This window comes from Ceratotherium simum, chromosome 30, assembly GCF_057802395.1.
Source record: "Ceratotherium simum simum isolate JZ-2026a chromosome 30, ASM5780239v1, whole genome shotgun sequence".
NCBI classification, from domain to species: domain Eukaryota; kingdom Metazoa; phylum Chordata; class Mammalia; order Perissodactyla; family Rhinocerotidae; genus Ceratotherium; species Ceratotherium simum.
This window is the reverse complement of record NC_141929.1, coordinates 15,911,285-15,938,010: the sequence shown is the minus strand read 5'-3', so window position 1 is coordinate 15,938,010 and position 26,726 is coordinate 15,911,285. Positions and strand designations below refer to the sequence as shown.

The window sequence follows — 26,726 nt, the reverse complement described above, 5'->3', positions numbered from 1 at the left end:
TAAGATGCCTTAACTTCCTTTCACCCATCTTCCCTGTTAGGATTTTCTAGTGTTTTAGTTTCATCACCTTTTTTAAAGAGCCAAATGAGATTTTTGTTGGTTGGTTGGTTGGTTTTTGTTCGTTTGTTTGTTTGTTTTTACAGTTAGTACTTATTTAGTTTACCAACGTTTCACCTATTTTTTACTCACTGTTGCTTCCCGCAACCTCTTCTCTTCTGGTTTAATTTGCCTTCTTGAATTCCTGTATTTGCTCTTTCAGCAAGAGTCTAAAACAAATAAACTCTTAGTCTTTACATGTCTGGAAATATCTTTATATCACCTCACTTTTTGAATGATAATTAATTGGGTAGAAAATTCAAAGTTGTCAATTATTTTCCCTAAGCATTTTTTTTTTAATTTTTTGTTTATTGCAGTAACATTGGTTTATAACATTGTAAAAATTTCAGGTGTACATCATTGTACTTCTATTTCTGCATAGATTACATCATGTTCACCACCAAAATACTAATTACAACCCATCACCACACACATGTACCGAATTATCCCTTTCACCCTCCTCCCTCCCCTCTTCCCCTCTGGTAACCACCAATCCAATCTCTGTCCCTATGTGTTTGTTTATTGTTGTTATTATCTACTACTTAGTGAAGGAAATCATACGGTATTTGACCTTCTCCCTCTGACTTATTTCACTTTGCATTATACCCTCAATGTCCATCCACGTTGTCACAAATGGCTGGATTTCATCGTTTCTTATGGCTGAGTAGTATTCCATTGTGTATATATACCACATCTTCTTTATCCATTCATCCCTTGATGGGCATTTAGGAATTTTGAAGGTTGTTCTATTCAATTTTTTTGCTGTTTCCTCTGATACTTACTCCATACTTATAAACAACATATTTAACTGCTATTTTTTATTTGCAATGTTAAAAATTATCCAGTGACTTCATGTTACAATAAATAAGAATTTAGTTCTCTTATTCCACCTTATATCACTCCTGTTTTTAAATTATATATTCAATGTTTACAACGTATGATTATGTTAATACTGTTCACTGTTGAGCCAAGTAGTGAACTATGATTGCATTTAAATTGAATTATGATTCAAGTTCAGTGCAACTTTGGGATTTTCTGGAAATTTCTTTTTGCTTTTTATTTATGTGTGCAAAGTTTGCTACCTACTTATCCTTGACCTTTTCCCTCAAATGCTCCATCACATTAGGTTTTCATTCAATTTCCTTGTATTAGTTATCTGTGGCTGAGTAACAAATTGCCATAAAATTTTGTGGCTTAAAACAACAAGCATTTATTATCTCACAATTTCTGTGGGAAAGGAATCAGACTTGAGTTAGTTGGGTCCTCTGGCTCAGGATCTCTCACAAGGCTGCAATTAAGGTGTCAGCCAGGGCTGTGGTCATCTCAAGGTTCAACTAGGAGAGGATCTGTTTCCAAGCTCATTCAAGTGGTTGTTAGCTGGATTCAGTTCCTCGTGGGCTTTGGCCAGAACTATTCCTCAGTTTCTCGTCGGATGGGCCTCTCCATAGGGCAGCTCACAACCTGGCAGCTGGCTTTCATCGGAGCAAGAGATGGCAAATAAGATGGAAGCCAGAATCCTTTTATACCCTCACCATGAAGTAATATCCCATCACTTTTCCATATTCTATTGATTAGAAGCAGGTCCCTAGATCCAGTTCATACTCAAGAGGAAGGAGTTATACAAGGGTGTGATTACCAGGAGTCTGAGATCATTAGAAATCATTTTAGAAGCTACCTACCACACCCTTTTGTCTTTTCCTGGAGTTCTCTTTCCCTCTCTTGCTCTAATCTGGACCAGTTAATCTCTAGTCCTGCTCTCAGCCAACAGAGTTCCCATCGCCATTTCCCTGCACTAGAGTCTCTGTTTCCTGGATCCCATCATCTCCTTTCTTGGTTTATTCTTTCATTTTAGGAGAGCGTATCGGCAACTGCTACTCCCTAACAAAGGTACTGGGAAGGTAAATTTTCTAAAGATGTTCATGTCTGAAATGTCTGTATACTAATTATTCCTAATATTTGGCCAGGTATAGAATTCAAGATTAAAAATTGCTTTCCATCGGAATTCATAAGGCCTTGCTCCATTTTCCTCCAGCATCAGGTGTAGCTGTTCAGAAGTCTGATGGTTCATTCCTCTGTAAGGGACCTGTTTTTCCATTCCCTCTGGAAACCCTCAGGATCTTCTCTGTATCCCAGACATTCTGAAATTTCACAATGAAATTCTTTGGTAAAGGTCTAATCTTCGTCTATTGTTCTGGATACCCCATGCACCTTTGCAGCCTGAGACTCGTGTCCTTAAGTTTTGGGAATTGTCCTTGTATCATTTCTTTGATAATTTCCTCTTTCCATTTTATCTCTTTTCTTTCTAGAATTCCTATTAGCCTTCCAGATCAGGGATCAGCAAATGTTTTTTGTAAAGGGTCAGATAGTAAACATTTTAGCCTTTGGGGTCCATATGCAGCCTTTGTTACATATTCTTCTTTTTTTTATGTAAAACCCTTTACAAATTTAGAAAGCATTCTTAGCATAAGGGACATACAAAAATAGGCCATGCCAACCTCTTCTAGATATATGTATCCTATGTCTCTTATCTGTTCTCTCATATTTGCTATTACTTCTTGTATAATTTCTGGGATTTTTTTTTTGATGTTATATTAAATTTCTTCCACCACAATTTTTTTATTTCAGAAATATTATTTTTAAATTCTAAGAACTCTTTCTTATTCTCCAAATGCTCCCTTGTATAACATCTTCTCAAATCTCTCTAAAGATATGAACTAGAGTTCTTTTTAAAGAGTTCTTGTTTCTTTTTAAAAAAAAAAATTTTTTCTATTGCCTACATTATGTTTGTTTCCTTTATGTTCATTCTTTCTGTTTGTCTAGTTTTGTTTCTTCCTTTCGCTTTAGGGGTTTTCCTCAAAAATCCTTGCCTGTCTCTCCTATTTAAGTGTGAGATTCTAAACAGGGTGGGAGGAGGGCTTGCCAACTAATGGGCTTCACTTTAGGGTTGCTGGGTAGAGAATGCTAGTGTGGAGAATTCTAGTCCCTCGGGCCATCCAGAGAATAAATTTCTGATGTCTTGCCTGGAGGAGAGATGTGTTGCTGCTGGTGTTCTGTGCATTGAGACCAGGAGGTGGGAGGAAGGTCAACTGTTCTGGTCACTGATTTTAACCAGTACCTGTGCCTAAATCCCAAGCTTTTATTCATATCACTCTCTAAGTTAACTCTAGGCTGTGGTTTCCTCTATCTGCTAAATGAGTCACCTCACTTAATCATCTGCTTTCTGACTTCCAAAAATTGTTGAACTTTCATATCTGTTGGGTCACCTCTTTCATTCTCTTTCTATAATGGGTTTATACCCTTTAAAAAATCCCTGTACAGGGGCTGGCCTGGTGGCGCAAGCAGTTAAGTGTGCGCACTCTGCTTCAGCGGCCTGGTGTTCGCCGGTTCGGATCCCGGGCGTGCACTGACGCACCACTTGTCAAGCCATGCTGTGGCGGCGTCCCATATAAAGTGGAGGAAGATGGGCATGGATGTTAGCCCAGGGCCAGTCTTCCTCAGCATAAAGAGGAGGATTGGAAGATGTTAGCTCAGGGCCGATCTTTCTCACAAAAAAAAAAAAATTCCTGTACAATCATTTTAATAACATCTCTGATGTAAGCAGAGATAAACATATGTAGTTAATCCACCATATTTAATCAAGAGTCTTATATGTGTTATTTTAGGATTTTAAGATCACCTTTGATGAATGGAATGTCATTTACGAGATCTGGAAGCCTGAGTACTCCAGAGTGAGTGATCTGAGTGACGATATTCACTAGGTAAAAGTGGTTCATCACTGCCCGGCAAAACCTTCACCATCTTGGGTGACACAATATGGAACATTTTTTACTTACCACTCAGACTATCATGAGCAGAAAAAGCTGATTGTGACCTAACTATTCTACTTTACACTTGAATCTTCTTTGGTCCACTTCTGTCACATAGGTTGATATTCACATGTGCTATTGATACCACCCTTAATATTAGAGCAGGTGACTATTTCTTCACTGAGTTTGTTTTACAGTAAGATTTACTTTCAATATTGCTACCATTTTCATAAAGCACGTTTTTTGGAAGATTGGATGGACTATTTAGATATCTCACAGTACCCTCTATACAAAAAAATTTGTGAGAATCAAAATATTTAACACTTCAGCTTTTTCAAAGGAAATTCTGACACACGCTACAACATGGAAGGACCTTGAGGACATTATGCTAAGTGAAATAAGCCAGTCACAAAAAGGCAAATGCTGTATGATTCCGCTTATATGAGGTACTTAGAGTAGTCAAAATCATAAAGACAGAAAGTAGAACGGTGGTTGCCAGGGGCTGGATGGAGGGAGAATGGAGAGTTATTGTTTAATGAGTATAGAGTTTCAGTTTTACAAATTAAAAAGTGTTCTGGAGATAGATAGTGGGGATGGTAGCACATTATGAATTTATTTAATACCACTTAAATGTACACTTAAAAATAGTTAAGATGGTAAATTTTACTGTATTTGACTGCAACAATAAAACTAGAAAAAATATATAACATATCATGTTTTATATCATATCCTTATTAAATTCATTCAATAAACACTAATTGAGTACTTCCTATGTACCAGGCATTGTTGTAGACATTGAAGAGTCAACAGTGAGCAAAACAGACACAATCTCTTCCCTCCTGGAGCTTACATTCTAGTTGGGAAAGGTAGATAATAAACTAATAAGTATATAACATAAAGCAGGATAAAGGAGGATGAGTGACAAGGATGCTATTTTTTAGGGTGATCACGGAAATCCTCTCTGATTATGTGGCACCTGAGCAGAGACCTGAATGATTTTCATTTCTTATGCCATTTCCAGAGATAATTTTTTTTTAAAGATTTTATTTATTTATTTATTTTTCCCCCCAAAGCCACAGTAGATAGTTGTATGTCATAGCTGCACCTCCTTCTAGTTGCTGTATGTGGGACGTGGCCTCAGCATGGCCGGAGAAGCGGTGCGTCGGTGCGCGCCCGGGATCCAAACCCGGGCCGCCAGTAGCGGAGCGCGCGCACTTAACCGCTAAGCCACGGGGCTGGCCCTCCAGAGATAATTTTTAATTGTGAGTTAACCAAATACCCCCACACACACTAAAGAACTATACTTGGTAAAAGCTTTTAAATTTCAGTTACTCATTGTCCTTATGGTTGATGTCGTCACTATTTGAGTATTCATCTATGCATTCTCTTCAGCTTTTAGCCCATATGATTTCATTGTTTCCATTCACATTAATAATGGTTATTTCCTGACATAGACTGAACTTTTCATCCAAAGGAGTCAGTTTCTTAAATTGATTATCTCTCATCTATGAGGATTCAGCATTATTTTCATTTTATGTGTGAGGAAACTGAGGCACAGAGACATAAAAGCACACGAGAAGTTTCTGGTGAGACCACACACAAACTTAAGCCCTCTGGCTCCAAGTCTAGATTGTTGCATAAGACCTGAGTCACCATGTTGCTGTGGGGATTGAATAAGACAACTTATCTGAAAGCATCTACCATACATTTAAGCGCATTGTAGAAATTGTTTTTCCTTTGGCATCCTTTTAGTAATAACTGGCCCCTAGGTGATAAAACCACTCCTTGCCGCCACTCACTACCTGGAGAAGGACTCACTCAGCAAAGGATCCACTTGGTAGGCATTTTTCTTTCTTCTTTGATTGTTTCTAGCCCCTTCCAGCGTATGATAGTAGCTATCTCGGTAATTTGGAGTACTGAGAAGACTTGGCTACTGGATGATTTTAGCGACAGTGGCCCTGAGAATAACTTAATGTGTCCTTTGTCCTGTGAACTCCTGGATAGCATTGCTCCTGCTGGAGAGGGAAACACTTCACCTCCTCAACACTCTTTGCTTTGCTTCGGATCAATCCCTGGGAGACTCAGTAGCCATGGGAGGGAAATTGCCCCTGGTTTCCTCGTCACCTGATTTCCTTAAATCAGAGAAGGCTGAAAGATGGCTTCTTTTTTGTCCAAATGTGGTAGCTGTGTAATATTAATTAGCAAAGCTTGAAAAAGAATATTATGGCAGGAGTAATTAAAGCAAGAAGGGTTCCTTGCTCATCTCCCCTCCTCCTCGTAACTGAGGATCTGCAGCATCCCCCCGCAGGGCTGTGAAGCTTGGGATCTGGGGAATTCTGGTGCCGGGGGCTTTGATGTAGCTCTCCTTTCAAACAAGTGACAGTTCAGAAGCACAAGCCTCCAGGAAGGATTCATTTAACTTTTTAAAGTCTAAAAATTAGCTGTACAAATCAGATTTATCTACACCCAAATGCCAACTTGCTCCCTTCTAGCCCTTGCTTTTTCCTCTCTGTTAGGTAGTCTGTCTGCTGAAAAAGCTCCTCTTCCTCTCCTGCTGGGGGAGGCCAACCCCCTTCTCTTCTATGAAACAAGTATTTGTTCTGTTTGATATATTAGAATCTCTGCCAAGAAGCAAAGCAACCCCCTACCTGCAACTTCTTACGTTTCATTGCCTCAGTCAGGGTGCCAGCAGGAAGCAGAATTCACTCCCAATGGCAAAGGTGAAGAGAATTTAAGGAAAGGGCTATGGAATACAGAGGAGAGGACAGGATTAAGAGAAACAAGGAAAGCTGAGGCACCCAGAGACTAGCAACAGCAGGAAGCTGTTACTACCCCTAGGGCAGAAGGCACAAGGGAGAGACATAGTGTTATCAGAGCCACTAAGAACTGGGAAAGTGGCCCAGCAGAAACTGAAGTCATGGAAGGCTGTGACCTTCCCAGAGAGGCTGAAGCAGGGAAGAAATGCCCTCCTGCCTCCCAGTCTCCTGCAAGTGCCTCCATGGCCAACCCAGCCGAGGCAGCTAACTGTACTTCTTGTGCACGGGTCTTGTTTCCCCAGTTTGTGTGTAGTCAACCTGAGGGCCAATATTATGTCTTCAATTTGTTCTGTATCCTATGAGTCTTACCTGAATACTGAGCTCATAGGTGCTCAATAAATGCTTTTGTTAGATCATTTGTGTATAATTAATTATTGTGTAAAATACATATAATTGGAAAAAAGAGATATCAGTAGATATTACAGGCACACCTTATTTTATTGCACTTTCCTTTATTGTGCTTCGCAGATATTGCGTTTTTTACAAACTGAAGGTTTGTGGCAACCCTGCATTGGGCAAGTCTATCAGCACCGTTTTTCCAACAGTATTTGCTCGGTTCATGTCTCTGCGTCACATTTTGGTAATTCTCACAATATTTCAAGCTTTCTCGTTATTACTATATTTGTTATGGTGATCTGTGATCAGTGATCTTTGATGTTACTATTGTAACTTTTGTAGGGTGCCACAAACCGCGCCCATATAAGATAGCAAACTTAATCGATAAATGTTGTGTGTTCTGACTGCTCTACTGACTGGCCATTCCCCCATCTCTCTCTCTCTCCTCGGGCCTCCCTATTCCCTGAGACACAAGAATATTGAAATTAGGCCTATTAATAAACCTACAATGGCCTTTAAGTATTCAAGTAAAAAGAAGAGTCTCACCTGTCTCAATTTAAATCAAAAGCTAGAAACGATTAATCTTAGTGAGGAAGGCATATTGAAAGCTGAGACAGGCTGAAAGCTAGGCCTCTTGCAGCAAACAGTTAGCCAAGTTGTGAATGCAAAGGAAAAGTTCTTGAAGGAAATTTAAAGTTCTACTCCAATGAACACATGCATGATAAGAACGCGAAACAGCTCTGTTGCTGTTATGGAGAAAGTCTGAGTGGTCTGGATAGAAGATCAAACCAGCCACAACACTCCCTAAAGCCAAAGCCTAATCCAGAGCAAGGCCCTAACTCGCTTCAATTCTATGAAGGCTGAGTGAGGTGAGGAAGCTGCAGAAGAAGTGTTTGAAGCTAGCAGAGGCTGGTTTATGAGGTTTAAGGAAAGAAGCCATCTCCCTAACATAAAAGTGTAAGGTATAGCAGCAAGTGCTGATGTAGAAGCTACAGCGAGTTATCCAGAAGATCTAGCTAAGATAACTAATGAAGGTGGCTACACTAAACAACAGATTTTCAATGTAGATGAAACAGCCTTATATTGGAAGAAGAGACCATCTAGGACTTTCATAGCTGGAGAGGAGAAGTCAATGCCTGGCTTCAAGCTTCAAATGACAGGCTGACTTTCTTGCTAGGGACTAATGCAGGGTGACTTTCAGTTGAAGCCAAGGCTCATTTACCATTCCAAAAATCCTACAGCCATTAAGAATTATGCTAAATCTACTCTGCCTGTGCTCTATAAAAGTAACAACAAAGCCTGGATGACAGCACATCTGGTTACAACGTGGTTTACTGAATATTTTAAGCCCACTGTCGATACCTGCTGCTCAGAAAAAAACTTCCTTTCAAAATATTACTGCTCATTGGCAATACACCTGGTCACCCAAGAGCTCTGATGGAGATGTACAATGAGAGAAATGTTGTTTTCATGCCTACTAACACAATATCCATTCTGCAGCCCATGGATCAAGGAGTAATTTTGACTTTCAAGTCTTAAATTATTTAAGACATACATTTCGTAAGGCTATAGCTGCTGTAGACAGTGATTCCTCTGATGGATCTGGGCAAAGTAAGTTGAAAACCTTCTGGAAAAGATTCACCATTCTAGATGCCATTAAGAACATTCATGATTCACGGGAAGAGGTCAAAATATCAACATTAACAGGAGTTTGGAAGAAGTTGATTCCAACCCTCATGGATGACTTTGAGGGGTTCAAGACTTTAGTGGTGGAGGAAGTAAGTGCAGATGTGGTGGAAATAACAAGAGAACTAGAATTAGAAGTGGAACCTGAAGATATGCCTGAATTGCTGCAGTCTCATAATAAAACTTTAATGGATGAGGAGTTGCTTCTTATGGATGAGCCAAGAAAGTGGTTTCTTGAGATGGAATCTACTCCTGGTGAGGATGCCATGAAGATTGTTGAAATGACAACAAAGGATTTAGAATATTACATAAACTTAGTTGATAAGGCAGCAGCAGGGTTTGAGAGGATTGACTCCAATTTTGAAAGAAGTTCTACTGTGGGTAAAATGCTATCAAACAGCATCACATACTACAGAGAAATCGTTTGTGAAAGGAAGAGTTGATCAATGTGGCAAACTTCATTGTTGTCTTATTTTAAGAAATTGCCACAGCCCCCTAGCCTTTGGCAACCACCCCCCTGATCACTCAGCAGCCATCAACATTGAGGCAAGACCCTCCACCAGCAAAAATATTATGACTTGCTGAAGGCTCAGACGATGGTTAGCATTTTTTAGCAATAAGTATTTTTTAATTAAGATATGTACTTTTGGGGGGCGGAGTCAAGATGGCGGCGTAGGCAGACTCTGAACTCACCTCCTCCCTTGGACACAGCCAATTTACAACTACTCGTGGAAAAATTACCCCTGAGACAGAACTGAAAACTGGATAAGAGGAACTCCTGCAACAACGGACAATCCTAACTGGGGTAGAAGAGGCAGAGACTCCCGTCTGGAGAGGAAAAACGCCGCCTTCACAAGCCGCCAGCTTCACGGCCGCCGGGAGCAGCTCACAGGTACGCACCCTCCCTGGAGGCGCGGGGCCCTGAGCCGGGGAGCGCCCCCGCTGTGGGCATTTTGTGGACCCAGCACAATCGAGACCAGCGGCATAATATCTGACTTTGCCTGCTACTAAAGCATTGGGGAGCACCCCCAGAAAACCCGGTTCACAAAGAAACTAAAACTGGCTCTTAAAGGGCCCGCACACAAACTCACCCGTTCCAGAAAGCATCCTAAAATCACCAGAAAGAAAGGTGCACAGTGCTTTGGTGACAAGAGACTCACCTAATAGGCCCTGAGTGCATCTCGGTGAGGGGTGAGACCTCTCCAGGGACTGGGACATTGGCGGCGGCCATTGTTGTGGCCTGGTGTGAGCGTGCTGACACAGACGCCATTGGAGTTCTCCCTGAGACCTGCTAGCCCAGGGTCTGCTCCACCCGCTAGAGCACCGATTTAATCCAGCTCAGCCAGGGCAGGCAGCCCACCCTAGAGACTAGCCCCACCCAACAACAAGCCCTCAGGCAACGTGTGGGCCTGCATAGATTGGTGACTGGATTCTCTGCAGTCTGGCAACTGAGCTGACTTGAGCGGGGCAGGGTGTGCACAAGGAGCGGGTGGAGAGTGTGGGGCGGTGGCAGAGTGTGTGGGGCTCCCACCATGGAGAGACTGGGTCCACTTGGGGAGGTCGGGGCGCTCACACGGGGCAGGACTGTGTTGACTGTGTGTGTGGACCTGTGGGCGGCAGGGCTTCTCAGCCACAGAAGACTTGTACTTCTCAAAGACCCACATAGGAGGTTTGCTCCACCTTCCAAAACCTGAAACAATTGGGTGCTCCTGTGCCTGAGGCCAGCCCCACCCAGCTGCAATCCTCAGAGAGCTGACAAGAGACCTAATAGGCTAGAGGCTTACAGCAATTGTAAGGCCCTGAGCCTAACAACCTGCCACGGTGGGGGCCTACTCACTTAAAAGAAATACTGCAACACAAATGTGGTATTAGAACTTACAGCCAACTGTGCTGGGGCTCCCCACAGCTGATAAAGAGACTGAAGGGCCCACAACAACTACAAGCAGCTGAGCATTACAACAGCTGGCCAGGAGCATAACTCAGCCTCCGTGGGCGCCTACAGGGAGAGCAAACAGGCCACAGCAGAAGGATACACGTAGCCCACATAGGGGTCACCCCTGGAACATTGAGAACTGAGGGAAGCACACTGGAAGCCTCCTAAGCCATCACTTACATAAGGTCACCTATCCAAGAGCAGGAGACGTAGCTGACCTACCTAATACGTAGACACAAGCACAGGGAAAGAGGCAAAATGAAGAGGCAAAAGAATACATTCCAAGTAAGGGAACAGGACAAAACCCCAGAAAAGGAACTTAGTGAAACAGAAATGAGCAACCTACCCGACAGAGAGTTCAAACTAAGAGTGTTAAGGATGCTCACTGATCTGGGGAGAAGAATAGATGGACTCAGTGAGAATGTCAACAAAGAAATGGAAGATATAAAAAGAACCAATCAGAAATGAAGAATACAATACTGGAAATGAAAAACTCATTAGAGGGACTCAAAAGCAGAGTAGAGGATACAGAAGAACGGATCTGTGAGCTGGAAGAAAGACTAGAAGAAATTACCCAAGGTGAACAGGTAAAAGAGAAAAGAATTAAAAAGAGTGAGGACAGTCTAAGGGACCTCTGGGACAACATCAAGCGCACTAACATCCGTGTTATAGGTGTCCCGGAAGGAGAAGAGCGAGACAAGGGGGAAGAGAATCTATTTCAAGAAATAATAGATGAAAACTTCCCTAACCTAAGGAAGGAAACAGACATCCAGGTACAGGAGGCACAGAGAGCCCCAAACAAGATAAACCCAAAGAGGCCCACACCAAGACACATCATAATCAAAATGTCCAGAATTAAAGATAAAGAGAGAATCCTAAAAGCCGCAAGAGAATGTCAAGTTACATACAAAGGAAACCCCATAAGGCTATCAGCTGACTTCTCAGCAGAAACCTTACAGGCTAGAAGAGAATGGCACGATATATTTAAAGTGCTAAAAGGAAAAAACTTAGAGCCAAGAATACTCTACCCAGCAAGGTTATCGTTCAAAATGGAAGGAGAGATCAAAATTTTCCCAGATAAGCAAAAATTAAAGGAGTTTGTCACCAAGAAACCAGTGTTACAAGAAATGTTAAAGGGACTGATTTAAGGGGAAAAGAGAAGACCACAAATAGGAAAAATTATCTATTTCCACGATTAGAACGTAATGGATACAAATGCACAAAAAAGAGGTTGGATATGATATCAAAATCATAAAAGGAGGGAGGAGGGTAGATAAAGAGTACAGCTTTCAGACAGAGGTCGAGCTAAAGTGACCATCAATTCTGTATAGAAGAAGTAAGGAACAGAGAAGGACTACTAAAACACTGAGGAAAAAAAAAAAAAAGTTAAAAAATGGCAGTAAGTACATACTTATCAATAGCTACTTTAAACGTCAATGGACTAAATGCTCCAGTCAAAAGGCATAGGGTGGCTGACTGGATAAAAAAACAAGACCCATATATATGCTGCATACAAGAGACACACTTCAGACCTAAAGACACTCACAAACTGAAAGTGAAGGGATGGAAAAAGATACTCCACGCAAATGGCAATGAAAAGAAAGCTGGGGTAGCAGTACTCATATCAGACAAAATAGACTTTCAAACAAAAACTGTAAAAAGAGACAAAGAAGGGCATTACACAATGATCAAGGGAACAATCCAACAAGAGGATATAACACTTGTAAATATCTACGCACCCAATGTAGGTGCACCTAAATATATAAAGCAATTATTAACAGACATAAAAACAGAAATAGACAGTAACACAATAATAGTAGGGGACTTTAACACTCCACTTACACCAACGGATAGATCATCCAAACAGAAGATCAATAAGGAAACATTGGCCTTAAACGACACACTAGAACAGATGGACCTAGTAGATATATACAGAGCATTCCATCCAAAAACCGAAGAATACACGTTCTTTTCAAATGCACATGGAACATTCTCCAGGATTGATCACATATTAGGCCACAAAACAAGTCTCCATAAATTTAAGAAGATTGAAATAATACCAAGCATCTTTTCTGACCACAAAGGTATGAAACTAGAAATCAACTATAGGAAGAAAATCAGAAAAGCCACAAATACATGGAGATTAAACAAAATGCTACTGAACAACGACTGGGTTAATGAAGAAATCAAAGAAGAAATCAAAAAATACCTGGAGACAAATGAAAATGAAAATACGACATGCCAGAATTTATGGGATACAGCAAAAGCGGTTCTAAGAGGGAAGTTTATAGCAATACAGGCCTATCTCAACAAACAAGAAAAATCTCAAATAAACAATCTAACAATGCACCTAAAGGAACTGGAAAAAGAAGAACAAACAAAGCCCCAAAATCAGTAGAAGAAGGGAAATAATAAAAATCAGAGCAGAAATAAATGAAATAGAGACCAAAAAACAATAGAAAAATTAATAAAACCAAGAGCTGGTTCTTTGAAAAGATCAACAAAATAGACAAACCTTTAGCTAGACTCACCAAGAAAAAAAGAGAGAAGGCACAAATAAGTAAAATCAGAAATGAAAGAGGAGAGGTTACAACAGACACCTCAGAAATACAAAAGATTATAAGAGAATACTATGAAAAACTATATGCCAATCAATTCGACAATCTGGAAGAAATGGATAAATTCTTAGAATCATACAACCTTCCAAAACTGGATCAAGAAGAAGTAGAGAATTTGAATAGACCAATCACCAGTAAGGAGATCGAAACAGTAATCAAAAACCTCCCCAAAAATAAAAGTCCAGGACCAGACGGCTTCCCTGGTGAATTCTACCAAACATTCAAAGAAGACGTAATACCTATCCTTCTCAAACTCTTCCAAAAATTGAGGAGGGGGAAGCTCCTAACTCATTCTCTGAAGCTGACATTACCCTGATACCAAAACCAGACAAGGACAACACAAAAAAGAAAATTACAGGCCAATATCACTGATGAACATCGATCAGAAAATCCTCAACAAAATACTAGCAAATCGCATACAACAATACGTTAAAAAGATTATACACCATGATCAAGTGGGATTTATTCCAGGTATGCAGGGATGGTTTAACATTCGCAAATCAATCAACGTAATACACCACATTAATAAAATGAAGAACAAAAATCACATGATCATCTCAATAGATGCAGAGAAAGCATTTGACAAGATCCAGCATCCATTTATGATAAAAACTCTGAATAAAATGGGTATAGAAGGAAAGTACCTCAACATAATAAAGACCATATATGAGAAACCCACAGCTAATATCATCCTCAATGGTGAAAAACTGAAAGCTATCCCTCTAAGAACAGGAACCAGACAAGGATGCCCACTGTCACCACTCCTATTTAACATAGTATTGGAAGTCCTAGCCAGAGCAATCAGGCAAGAGAAAGAAATAAAAGGGATCCAAATTGGAAAGGAAGAAGTGAAACTGTCACTATTTGCAGATGACATGATTTTATATATAGAAAACCCTAAAGAATCCACCAGAAAACTTTTAGAAGTAATAAGCGAATATGGTAAAGTTGCAGGATACAAAATCAACATACAAAAATCAGTTGCATTTCTGTACACTAACAACGAAGTAGCAGAAAGAGAAATTAAGAATACCATCCCATTTACAATTGCAACAAAAGAATAAAATACCTAGGAATAAACTTAACCAAAGAGGTGAAAGATTTGTACACGAAAACTATAAAACATTTCTGAAAGAAATTGAAGAAGACACAAAGAAATGGAAAGATATTCCGTGCTCTTGGATTGGAAGAATTAACATAGTTAAGATGTCCATACTTCCTAAAGCAATCTATAGATTCAATGCAATCCCTATCAAAGTTCCAACAACATTTTTCACAGAAATAGAACAAAGAATCCTAAAATTTATATGGAACAACAAAAGACCCCGAATAGCTAAAGGAATCCTGAGAAAAAAGAACAAAGCTGGAGGTATCACACTCCCTGATTTCAAAATATACTACAAAGCTATAGTAACCAAAACAGCATGGTACTGGCACAAAAACAGACACACAGATCAATGGAATAGAATCGAAAGCCCAGAAATAAACCCACACATCTATGGACAGCTAATCTTTGACAAAGGAGCCAAGAACATACAATGGGGAAAAGAAAGTCTCTTCAACAAATGGTGTTGGGAAAACTGGATAGCCATATGCAAAACAATGAAAGTAGACTCTTACCTTACACCATACACAAAAATTAACTCCAAATGGATTAAAGACTTGAATGTAAGACCTGAAACTGTGAAAGTTCTAGAAGAAAACATAGGCAGTACGCTCTTCGACATCAGTCTTAGCAACATCTTTTCAAACACCACATCTGACCAGGCAAGAGAAACAATAGAAAAAATAAACAAATGGGACTACATCAAACTAAAAAGCTTCTGCACAGCAAAGGAAACCATCAACAAAACGAAAAGACAACCTAACAATTGGGAGAAGATATTTGCAAACCATACATCTGATAAGGGCTTAATCTCCAAAATATATAAAGAACTCATGCATCTCAACAACAAAAACTACCAACCCAATTAAAAAATGGGCAAAAAACATGAACAGACATTTCTCCAAAGAAGATATACAGATGGCCAACAGACACATGAAAAGATGTTCAAAATCACTAACTATCAGGGAAATGCAAATCAAAACTACAATGAGATATCACCTCACGCCCGTCAGAATGGCTATAATTAACAAGACAGGAAACAACATGTGTTGGAGAGGATGTGGAGAGAAGGGAACTCTCATACACTGCTGGTGGGAGTGCAAACTGGTGCAGCCACTATGGAAAACAGTATGGAGATTCCTCAAAAATCAACGATAGAACTACCATATGATCCAGCTATTCCACTGTTGGGTATTTATCCAAAGAACTTGAAAACACCAATTTGCAAAGGTACATGCACCCCTGTGTTCATTGCAGCGTTATTCACAATAGCCAAGACTTGGAAGCAACCTAAGTGCCCATCAAGGGACGAATGGATAAAAAGCTGTGGTATATATACACAATGGAATACTACTCAGCCATAAGAAACGATGAAATCCAGCCATTTGTGACAACATGGATGGACATTGAGGGCATGATGCAAAGTGAAATAAGTCAGAGGGAGAAGGTCAAATACCGTATGATTTCCTTCATTAAGTAGTAGATAATAACAACAATAAACAAACACATAGGGACAGAGATTGGATTGGTGGTTACCAGAGGGGAAGGGGGGAGGGAGGAGGGTGAAGGGGATAATTGGGTACATGTGTGTGGTGATGGGTTGTAATTGGTATTTTGGTGGTGAACATGATGTAATCTATGCAGAAATAGAAGTACAATGATGTACACCTGAAATTTTTACAATGTTATAAACCAATGTTACTGCAATAAACAAAAAATTTAAAAAAAAAAAAAAAGATATGTACTTTTTTTAAAACATAATTCTATAACACATAATAGACTACAGTATATGGTAAACATTTATATGCACTGGGAAACCAAAAAGATCTTGTGACTTGCTTTATTGTGATATTCACTTTGCTATAGTCGTCTAGAACCAAACTCACAGTATCTCCGAGGTATGCCTGTATGATTATATCATATGTGTAATATATAGTGATATCTCTTCTTTCCTTTTTTGGAATTATATATATTTTATTATGGAGATATAATTGATATATAACATTGTGTAAGTTTAAGGTATACAATGTATTGATTTGATATATTTATATATTACAGTATGATTACCACTGTAATATTAACTAACACCTCCATCATGTCCCATAATTATCTTTTTTGTGGTGAGCACATTTAAGATCTAGTTTCTTAGCAACTTTGAAGCATATAATACAGTATTGTTAACTATAATCTCTTTTCTTCAATTATATTTTTTATGCTATAAGAACTAATTATACTCAAATAATTTAACAGGAGTATTTATTGAGCCCCTATGCGTAATATGATAATAATATAGAATGATAACTCTGAAAATATATGTGGGGGTATCATTGTACAGTCTGCTTTTCATATCTGCGGGTTCCTCATCCACGGATTCAACCAACCACAGATCTATAGGCCTACAGTGGTTGCGTCTGTACTGAACATATGCAGACATTTTTCCTTGTCGTTATTCCCTAAACCATGCAGTATAATAGCAATTTACATAGCATTTATATTGTATTATGTATTACAAGTAATCTAGGGATGATTTAAAGTATACAGGAGGATGTGTGTAGGTTGTATGCAAATACTACATCATTTTATATAAGGGACTTGAGCATCCAAAGATTTTGGTATCTGCGGGGGTCCTAGAACCAATCCTCCATGGATACCAAGGGATAACTGTAAATCAATGAGTGGGTCTCAACCAGAAATACAGAGAGGACCCTCTGTTAAATAAAAGTGGAGCCAGTGAGAAATGACAGTTAATGGGCATGTTTGGCCAGATACACTATGCACATGACTTTCTGGACGTAAGTGCTATTTGAGAGGCATCTGTATGGTCTTTTTTAAGAGGTTAAGTGATGAGAGGAGAGAAATGTACTTTCCAGGAAGAAATCTCCCCAGGGCTGAATGCCCAGGCCCAGGTGGCTCCGTGGGATCTATTTAAGAGCAGAAGTATGTGGGAGAAAGGGACAGCACTGGTAAAACATGGAACTCAGGTTCTAGCAAATGGTCTGCAAGCTCAAAAGGGTTTTGTCATTATTTACCTTTAAGATTTTGCAGAATCTGGATTCTTCCATTGTGAGCTTTGCTGTCTCTCTCTCTCTTTTGCTGGAGCATTAATTAGATAGGGACCAGTGCAGGAACATGTCACTGTGCCACAGTTGACTCACCACTTGGTTGAGGTGACCTAACAGTAGGTTCCTTTGCTCCTTCCAACTTATCTGGCTCCAATGCTTGAAAGGAGTATTTCCCTGTATTTAAGTTACCACTAAGGCAGTCGACATGCTGGCAAGAAACAGAACCATTCTGCATCAATGACAAAAAAACACAAATAACATAGAACTATTAACTTTGATGATCTCTGTGAGCAGTGTGCACCTTTATCCACAACACATTTTCAATCATGAGCTAAATTTTTCCTTTGCCCCAGACCGTTTTTGAGCTACCTGCTTCTGCCAATAGTTGGCATGCCAAAGTGCAAACTAACTTAAACTTATCTTTGGGCAAATATAGTTAGAATGGAAAATTCTAGAATGGAAAATGTATTCAATTTGATAACCTTGTGGGGGAAAAAAATGAAAGAATGAATGTCCATATGGATTAGAAAAGAAGAGTCAAGTCAAAAGATCTCTATCATTTAAAGAAATCTTGGTTGACCTGCTGCCCCTTCAACTTAGTATGTGATTTTTCTCCTTCTTTTGGCTGCCAGCATTCTCAAGTGGACGGGTTACGTCTTTCTGCCTCCTTTTCCCCACCACACATACCTTATTTAGCCCCCAAAAAGCTGATTCCATGACACTTGTGATGGTTAATTTTATACGTCAACTTGACTAGGCCAAGGGGTGCCCAGACATTTGGTCAAACATTATTCTGGGCGTGTCTGTGAGGGTGTTTCTGGATGAGATTATCGTTTGAATCCATAAAATGAGTAAAGAAGATTGCCCTCCCTAGTGAGGGTGGCCCTCATCCAGTCAATTGAAGCCCTGAACAGAATAAAAAGTCTGAGTAAGAGGAAACTCCGCCTGCCTGACTGCTGAGCTGCGACAGTGGTCTTTTCCAGCCTTCAGACTCAGGCTGAAACATCTACTCTTCTTGAGTCTTGAGTCTGCTGGCTTTCAAATTGGAACTTATACCATTGGCTCTCCTGATTCTCAGGTCTTTGGACTTGGACTGGAACTACACATCAGCTCTTCTGGGTCTCCAGTTTGCCAACTGCAGATCTGGGGATTTCTTAGCCTTCATAATTGTGTGAGCCAATTCTTTATAATGAATCGATTTGTCTGTCTGTCTGTCTCTCTCTCTCTCTCTCTCCATTCATATATATATATATAATGGGTTCTGTTTCTCTAGAGAACCCTAACTAATACAGCACTATTGCAACTATACTCTCGAATGTTACCAGTGGTCTTCCTGTCAGGTTCTGAGGGCTGGTTTCCAGCTTTACCTTTGTTGGTGCTGACACTCACTATTCTGCCCACCTCCCTGGAGCTCCTCCTTCCTCTCCCCATCTCTTAGTTCTCAGTCCTCCTCTCACAACTTTCTCCAATTCTCACTGCTGAAATTCTCATTTCTCTACTAAATCATAACCGTGAGTTATTCTCCACCTGCCAACACAGTGTCTGCTACTACCTAATAGCCGTTACTCCTCAGTGCTCCCATGTCACCTAAAATTCAGTGTGCCTATCTTCTTTCCCTCAAAATCATCTCTTCCTCCTCTTAATTCTCTTACCATGGCTGAAGACCTCTGCGTCTGCTTCCCCCACCCCAGGATCCAATTAATCACCAAGTCCTGTTGGATTTTCCTTCCATTTCCAGATTCCCCCTTTTTTCATTCCCTCTGCTCAACTTTGCATGCAACAGCCTTCTCACTGGCCTTCCTGCTTCAGTCTCTCTCTCTTCTCCTTCACCATGCACACTACTACCAGATTGACTGTAGCAGAACATTATTTCATCACATCTGTCCCCTCCTCAATCATCTCCAGTGACTCAAGGCAAAGCCTAGACTTCTTTCCTGAGCCTCTAAGCCTCTCTGCCATCTGATTCACCATTCCAGGCTGGCTATCAGGACAAAATAGAACTCCAGGTAATTGGAGCCGTGTTGCATAGGACTGCCTTCCTGACACACCTTGTATTCCTTCCAACACTGAAAAATGCAGAAATGTAAAGAACTCATATTTTCCAATTCAAAATCCCCTTCCTACTGATTGTTTTTTTTTTTTTCAACTTTGAGATCACATACATTCTGGGTGAAAACATGATTCACATGAAGTTCACTACAAAACTTTTAGGAAGCTAAACATTTCCTAGCCTGCTTTGCTGTTGTTATCATTAACTACAGTCATCCACACCATGTTGAGCTGGTTGAGAGCAGTGTTTTGGGAGGCAGTGGTTAGCAGCGTGCACTCTCAAACCAAACTCCCTGGGTTTGAATGCCAGCTCCACTACATACAGGCTGTGTGGACTTGGGCAAATCCCTCAACCTCTTGGGGCCTCAGTTTCCTCATCTACAAGATGGAAATAACAATAGTCACACCCATAGGACTGTTGTAAAGCTTAACAAAAAGTGGTTAGATCAGTGTAAATACTCATAATAAAGGCTCTCTGAGCTTTAGTTACGATCTTGTTGTTACTGATGGTGAGCTGCCAATGCAGTATTGGAATTACGCCATGGAGCTGCTCTCCTGGAATGCCGATATCACAGCCATGAGTGAGTGGGCATCCTGATGCTTACCCCCTTCCTACTCCCTAACCCCTAACCCCACCTTGGCTCACCCTCAAAAGTTGTAAATAGGTGCAGGTCCTAGAGGCCCCCTACCTGGAGGTGCCTCTGGTTCTATCTATTTGTCAGACACTCTATAAGGACTGTTACTGCATTATCTCATTTCAAACTCTCAACAACGGCAAACAATGAACCTGAGTCTCTGGGAGGCTAAAGTAATTTGCCTAAGGCTACACAGCTAGAATTTGAGCTCAGATCTAGCTATGCTTGTTTCTTGTGTCTTGCTGGTTTTGTCCTGTCTCTGCCATACCCTCGAAGTCACTCTCACAAATTGCCCTCTTACAAAGTGATAGGTATCAATTTTCACTCACACAAAAAATGGTGGACCTGCTATTTAAATATTGAAGACAGTAAGAAATTTTCGTGAATTTTGTTAGGCATGACAATAATATTTTTAAAGTTCTTATCTGTTAGAGATAATTACTGAAGTATTTGTAGGAGAAATGATCTGATGGCTTAGATTTTCTTTTTAAAAATCTCAAGCAAAAAATGTGGATGGAGGATGGATGAAACAAGAATGACAAACTATTGATCATTGTTGAAGTGGGCAATTCATTATACTCTTCTCTTGACCTTTGTATATATTTGATATTTTCCACTATAAAAAGTTAACTCTTCATCGTTATTCTAAGAGGAGATGTGTGAGAGGCTCATCACAGCACATTATCAGCTTCCTGATTGAAGTCAGATGTGGCCTGAGTGAGAGAGGTCTCCTGTGGCCAGTCAGCCAGGTGGAGCTGGAGAGAGATGGGGATTTGGGATGAGGAAGAAAATAGAGTTATTGGAGGAAGAGGAGGAGGAAGTTGGAGATGGAGAAGAGGGAGAGACATTACCAGTTCTCTTGGCCCTCACTTCCCTCCAGGCGAACTCCACAGAAGCTCCTTTGTTCCAAGGCGGAATTGCACCTGGGCTTGTAAGACTGTGCACAGCAAGGGAGGGTGCCTGACAGGGGTAAACAGAGAGGGACAGGGTGGGCAGGGCGGAGAGAGGAAAGGTTTCCAACTGAGTGTGCAGCATCTCCCTTGGTGAAGTCACTGAGCATGATGGTAAAGCACCTGGGCTTTATGTTCAGAATTCAGGTTCAAATCCCTCCCTGGGCCAAGCAGGAGTGCTTATCTTCCCAGCAGTGCACCCAAAATTGTTTGGAGATCAACCAGGATCAAGCCAACATTTAGACAATTCCCCTAGTGCCACTAAATTCTAGATTCACAAGTTGTGACCATGGATGTACAACTTTACATAGATGTAAATCTATGTACCAAGCAGGAAAAATAAATTGCATATATGAGAAAATTCAGAAAGAGAAAACTCTCATTTTCAGGCAAGGATATTAGCCCTTAGCAGAGTGAACCCAAGTGTGGTTGGTGATTATATCCTCCTCTGCCAAGTTCATTGCAGAATTGACTAAATCCAAGGACTATCTTCTCTTAGGATCTGAAACACTGATCTCTAAAAACTCTATGAAAGAGATCACTATAAATAACCCTGCATGTTTCATTCTCCTTCATGGAAGGAGGCCACTGTGCAGCCAGGTGACCACATGTGTGTACCAAGCACATGTACTATACTCTGCATTTACATCCTTGATCTCAGTCCTCTCCTTGCATCATACCCTTTGTATGTGTAGCAAGAGCCAGCAAAGTGGACAAGACTAGGATGTATGGGGGTCAACCTACCCACAGCAATCCAGGACACCCACAGGGGGTTGTTTTCATCCTTGACATCCAGCTGCAATTGGACATGAGCACTCGCGGTTGCTGTAGGAGATGCTACAGAGTGGGAAAAAATGTCTTGCTGAGAAACTGATTATCCTTTCCAAGAGAAGTCATCTGTTCAATGCTGATCCATGGCAGGAGATCCACTCAACATGTGCCCAAATGATTCTTCCGGCGACATTCTGCCTCGTGCTACCAGAGCCCTGCACTGTGGTGGTATGAGAAGTAGGAAATGTCTTTCATTTCTAAAAAGTCAGATCACTTTTCATAATTAGGGAAAATTTCTCTATTTGTAAAATCCCTCTCCCCGCCCCTTGAAGCCACCACTTCTCTGTTTTCTCCTGAGCTTTAAGGCCCTGGTCCTGGGCCACACCAGACCACCAAGGAAACTGCTGCCTAGTTCGTGATCAGGAAGCTGCCATGATCAGGAAGTGGTACAGTCAGGAAGTGGCCACCATCGAAAATCCTGACACAGCCACGCTGGTGCTGCCAGAGAAACAGTGGCCCCAGAAAACATGGACTCCACCCTCTGTCAGCTTCCACATTTCTCACAGGTACATCTAACTGGCAGAACTTAAATCATATCCAGAACTCTAGGTGCAAAAGCGGCTAGTGAAAGTAAAAGAGAGTATGGAAAATAATGGTTGCTAGCTTTCCAGGCTTCAAAGTACAGGAAGGAATGTTGGGAGAAGTGGGAATCCATTCTGCCACCAGCCTGCCACACCCTCATACCTCCAGTGATGGGAGTGGATGGCTGGTCATACTCCAGGGTGATTAGAGGAAAGGTTAGAAACTGAGACCTGTGGGAGGACTGCTAAAAGCAGAAAGCAGGAGACAACACTCATATAATCACATTAGCAAGAAAGAAAAATCTGGAAAATATTTTAAAGTGCCTGGGTGTCCTTTATAAATCAAGAGTTCCAGGACTGTACAACCTCTTTGCTTGGATGCAACCACTGCACTTCCTAGCTTTTTGCAAAGAACTGCAGGAATCGGTGGGGCTGGACAGCATCCCACCCAGCCACACACTGAAGAAGACTGAGGGAGGCTATTTTTAGTGTGAATTTCCAAGTCTGAAAAATGCTAGGAGGAAGTTGGCACCCAGCTCCCAGTTTCGTTTGTCGTATCAGTCCCAGCTGAGGAAAGCAAACAGCAGGTAACTGTAGAACACACCTGTCTACGGCAGCTGTTTGATGTTGGCAGGCTTTGATTGTCAACCGAGCAATTTGCTTAGGATTTGGAAACAAAGGAAGGGGATTTTCAAGAGCTAGAGGAGCAGGTGACGTGCGGCATGCCTATGTGCTGCCAGCAGTCAGGAGGAGAATGCGTGAGCGAGAGATTGGCACCAGAGGTGGTGCACTTTGAGGAAGTGACAGCCTCCTACGGGGAAGTAATGGGATCTCTGCAATAAAGTGCCAACTCCCTATCCCAATAAAGCCCTGATGTCGCTGAAGACCACACTACTAGTAAATAATTCTAACAAGTGTCAGAGTCGGACCTAGGGGAGGAAAAATGTACGGTTCTTAGCATGGTTAGAGAAAAACGTCAGTGAGGATTACAGAAGGATGCTAGTCAGAATGGTTTATAATTTATAGTGACTGATTTATTACTGTGGAATGTCTGAACCTACCTGTCATTCAAGATCGAGCTCAAATCCCATATCAACTCACTCACTCACTCACTCATTCATTCTTTCATTCAAGGGTATCTACTCAACCTACTCTACTTTCTGGGTACAAGCTAGTCAGGGTGTCCATAGGGAGATGAGTGAAAGAGACAATCTTCTCTAAAGCAACTTCTCTCTAATAGGGAGATAAGACATGAATAAATAACTCTAGTACAAGGTAGCGGGTGAAATAAAGTGATGTGAAAATTCAGGGATGGGAGAGTTAACTTCAGTTTGGTGAAGGGAAATAAGGAGAAGGATCTGGAAAACCTTCCTGGGGAAACAACCTCAGTGAAAGCCTTCATGAATACCCCATCCTTGGGTGTTCAGTCCCTCTGAGCAATCAAGGTACTCTAACACTTGGCCAGCATCTACCTTGTAGAGTTAGTGGCCTTTCAATATATCTAGTCTTCTAGTTTATATCTGACCTAAATAATGAGCTTTGAATGTATTAATAAATATTAGTCCTTTTCTGAGATGGAAATGGGCCCAGAGGGAAAGGTAAAAGCTGTGGTTGAATATAAGCTGGAAATGCAGGAGAATCCCTTGACCAACTTCAATGTTAAAGGATTGTTATTGGCAGCTTTGCTTGAATTCTTTGTTATTATTTATTTTAGAGCCAGTCCTTTCTGTATTCTGGAAAAGCGTTCACTATCATGTTAGGGAGAATTACTCCAAAACTCCCTGCTTGTTTCTAACTATTCAGAGGAGGCATACATGATTCTAACTGAATTAAAAGCCAGATATAATGTGGGAAGTGTTAAAGATCTAACAAATACTGGGAATGAGGAGTATCTGTAACGAAAATGTGGACACAGTTCCTATAACTTGTACACCTTTCAAATTCCAATTTAGATTTAGATCCAAAATGCATTGTTCTAAGGGTAATTGTTCAGCATAAAATTATGAACTCCAATTAGCATCTCACCACCCTCGCAAGGGAAAGCCTGAGAACAGAGGACACAGAGCCGAATGGTAGCTTTCCCATCAGACACCTCCAGGTCAGTTTTGAAGCATTGCTGGGAAAGAGCTGGAAAAGCAATGATGTACTCACAAATTAGGATTCTATGACAACCTGGGGAGCTCTGCGACTGTCCCACAGGTGGGGTAGGGACAAGGAGTTATTCAGACTGTGAAACAATAAGTGGAAGGGCAATGAGGGACAGTCTTTTAGACAGAGGGTCATAATCCAGCTAAAGCGCCCGGGGACCCCACCAAGGACAGTCTCTATGTGTGTCACCCGCAGCAGGCAGCATTGGACCCACGGGCTACTCCTCTTTTCCCAAGTCAGCCTGCCATCCCCCAGGGCCTGTAGAGAATGCCCAACTAAGACTGGAGCTGTTTCCATCATGCAGAGCCCATCACTAAGTGGACTGTTGCCTCGCCTCCCAATACAGAGGAGGTGGGGAGGAGAGCACCAATATCATGGTAAATTCTGGGTGTGTACCCAACCTTTGTGGGTATTCCACTGAAGCCAAAACCCTGTGCTGCCAGAGCACAAGAGCATGTAGCTCAGAGGAATTTTCCACACACTGCTGAAGCCAAGACACACATAACACTACACACTTTCAAATGCCCACTTATTCTTGTCAATTCAATAAGTCTTCTCATTTGAGCAGTGCTTGTCAAATATAGAAACATTTGTATCACAGGAGACTGTAAAACTCCTTAATCTTTAAAAAGTATATGTTGGGGGGTTTTTCTCGCTGAGCTGATAGATGAGGCCAATGAATTGGCTTAGACAAAGGAGAATGGTACCACAGTCAGGCCTTACAGCAGAGAAAATCAGGGGCTCTGGCAGCACATGGCCTGAGCTCAAATGCTGGCTCTGCCACTTACTAGTGTGTGACCTTGGACAAGTTTCTCTCTGTGCCTCAGTTTCCTCATCTGTAAGATAAGGTTGTGCCTACTTCCTAGTGAGGATTGAATGAGTTAAAATTTATAAAGTGTTTAGAATGGTGCCTGGCACCTAGTCAGCACCAGAGAAGAGTTAACCATTACCATTACTATTACTACTTCTGTTGTTGCTGTTGTCGTCCTTGTCTGATTCCTAAAGGCAATTGAGTTTTCGACCCTTGGCCTAGAACAGTGGGGAGAATTTTGCCCACCAGGAGGCATTTGGCAGTGTCTGGAGACATTTTTAGCTGTCATGACTGGGAAGAGGGGTGCTACTGGCTTCTAGTGGGTAGAGGCAAAGGATGCTGCTGAACATCTGACAATGCACAGGACGGCCCCCGCAACAACGAATTATCTGGCCCAGATGTCGACTGTGCAAGGTTGAGAAACCCTGGCCTAGATGCACCACACATGCACGTCACTCTGAGGTCTTGCTCCTCACTTGGACGTATTGTTAGGTCTCAGGGAGCAAGTCTCCTCTGCAGTCAGGGCTCCCAGACTTTTCTCTATGCCTCCCCCCTCTGTTTCCCCTCCTCCCCTCCACTCTTCCCAACTTTGGAGCAATTTCTTTTAGACCCTGGGGAATCCTTCTGCCTTCGTGTTTCTTCAAAACAGTAGGCCTGTGCTCCTAAATCCCCTCTCCCAAATTGAGGCGGAGGCCACCACAGGCATTTGGGGCAGGACAACTCCTGCCCATTCATTGTTTGATGTTTAGCATCACCAGCCCCTAGAGAACAAAATGCCGATAGTACTTCCCATTCATTTGAACTACCAATAAAACCCATGGCATACGTTTCCAAAGCCCCTTTTAGGACTGCTAATACCCCATCAGAACTGTTGCCCTAAAAACTTAAGCTTTAGTAATACAGAAGCCAGAAAGACCTTTGCCCTGCCTTGCTATGTGCCTCCCCAGAGGCAATGACCAATCAAACTACTTGCTTGTAGGAAGACAAGGAAAAGCAGAAAATAGAGAAAGCAAAAATAGATTGATATATCAAAATAGTATCCAGCCACAAGGATCCATAGAAACTTGGAGCAGCACAGTGATTTATTTTTCCATCAGCCAAATAGTCATCAAGCTGGATGTTTTCATGGGGCCATTTCCTTGAAGCCTCATCCCAACAGCCAGTGTTAAACTGTTTTTTTATTGCTAGGTAATGTTTCTACCAGACATCCCTGACTCTCAACCCATCCCTGACCCCATCCCTGTACCACCAAGGACAGGGTAGGGGTGAGGGTCTAGATGGAGGGAGGCACAGGAAAAGGTAAAGATGACTGTTTTTTCCATT

At 41.4% G+C, this 26,726-nt stretch overlaps 1 protein-coding gene and 1 long non-coding RNA gene across 4 annotated transcripts in view; one reads left to right on the top strand and one right to left on the bottom strand.

The window, feature by feature from the left end:
- Positions 1-10,018, bottom strand: part of LOC147913105 (uncharacterized) — a 105,595-nt gene extending 95,577 nt beyond the window's left edge. The window contains exon 1 of the long non-coding RNA XR_015549144.1: positions 9,901-10,018. This is a non-coding gene — a long non-coding RNA (uncharacterized LOC147913105). The remainder of the gene's footprint in view (positions 1-9,900) is intronic.
- Positions 1-26,726, top strand: part of PKD1L3 (polycystin 1 like 3, transient receptor potential channel interacting) — a 357,135-nt gene that overhangs the window by 116,020 nt on the left and 214,389 nt on the right. The gene's annotated exons all lie outside the window — the stretch shown is intronic.